This window comes from Lepidochelys kempii, chromosome 22 (genome assembly GCF_965140265.1).
Source record: "Lepidochelys kempii isolate rLepKem1 chromosome 22, rLepKem1.hap2, whole genome shotgun sequence".
In the NCBI taxonomy this organism is placed as follows: Eukaryota; Metazoa; Chordata; order Testudines; family Cheloniidae; genus Lepidochelys; species Lepidochelys kempii.
The window spans coordinates 414,509-415,920 of record NC_133277.1 but is presented as its reverse complement, the minus strand read 5'-3'; the positions used below and the strand labels follow the sequence as shown (position 1 = coordinate 415,920).

The following is a 1,412-nucleotide window of genomic DNA, read 5'->3' as shown; positions in this document are numbered from 1 at the left end:
GGCGTTGTGCCCCCCTGTTCACGCACCCCTGGGTCCCAGCGCTTCACACAGCTCTCACTGATCTCAGCTGTTAGCGAGGGAGCCTCATGGCTCACGCAGACTTGGCAGTTTCCTGCCTGAGAGACTCTGTCCCAAAGCAGGACTAATGCTTAGACCTGGTTCTCGGGGATTTCAGATCTGCTGATCTGCAGCAAGACTCTCCATTGAGTCTCAGTCAGCTCTGGTATCGCACAGAGAAGAACAAGAGGGTCAAATGGTGCCGGGAACCCTTCAGAAGAATCCACCCCACCAAGGACCAACACTTGTCTCCTCCTGCTCTCAGCTCCACTGAGAAGTTTTGGGGGGTCACGCCTCACCTTTCTCACCCTAGGGGCCTGGGAGAGCAGCCATAGCCAGGTGCCCCAGTGGCGCAATTGGTTAGCGCGCAGTACTTATAGGGCAGTGCTGAGAGGAGCTATGCTGAGGTTGTGAGTTCAAGCCTCACCTGGAGCACTGGTTTTCATTAACCAAATGGCTTCACCCACTTGTTTGTTTGGCCCTGTGGAGTGTAGAATGCCAGCCCGGGGGACACTGAGGATGGGGGAGGACTTAAAAATGCCCCTTTCAATTATTCCCTCCCCTCCAGAGTGCAGGTCAGAATCTACAATCCTTTCTCAGGGGGATAGCTCAGTGGTTTGAGCATTGGCCTGCTAAACCCAGGGTTGTGAGTTCAATCCTTGAGGGGGCCATTTAGGGATCTGGGGCAAAAATTGGGGATTGGTCCTGCTTCAAGCAGGGGGTTGGACTAGATGACCTCCTGAGGTCCCTTCCAACCCTAACCTTCTATGATTCTCCCCCACCAGCCGCTGGGCCAGGATCCCTCAAGCAGAGCCTCGAGTCCTGTGGATCCTTGGCGCCTGGGGAGGGAGAGAAGCAAGGTAGCCATTTTGTAAGAGGGCTTTCTCTTCCCCTGCCCTCTTCCCCAGTTTTTGTCACACAAGCAGGAAGCAGCAAAAGACCAGAAGTCTGAAGTGCAGACAATGCGATGTTTCCTGGGGTTAGTTTCCAAGGAAGCATATTCTGAAGCCCTTCACACCACTGGGGCTTATCTCTATACACCGATAGACTCTGTTCCCCAGTGTTCCCTTCCCAGCTCCGACACTGCAAAGCGTTTACCCCGCGTCCCCCTTCCCGGCTCCAACGCTGCAGAGCCTTGCCTGTGTCTCTGTTCCCTGTTCCCATTCCCCCACTTCGCAAACATGATTCCAGTTTCCACTTCCACTTCCTGTTTGACTCCAGATTATATGGTAATATTCTCAGCTATACCTTAACCAATCATTTTACTGAAATGTAATTAACCAATCCTAATATATTGTAACATAATTCTCTAACCAATTATATCCCACTACACTAATGAACTTACACATAGCAAA

The 1,412-nt window shown here is 51.9% G+C and overlaps 1 non-coding gene across 1 annotated transcript; it reads left to right on the top strand.

The window, feature by feature from the left end:
- The first annotated feature begins 398 nt into the window (after window positions 1–398).
- Window positions 399–492, top strand: TRNAI-UAU (transfer RNA isoleucine (anticodon UAU)). Its single transcript has 2 exons — window positions 399–436; window positions 457–492. It is a non-coding gene; the product is annotated as a tRNA-Ile (tRNA).
- Window positions 493–1,412: the final 920 nt, after the last annotated feature.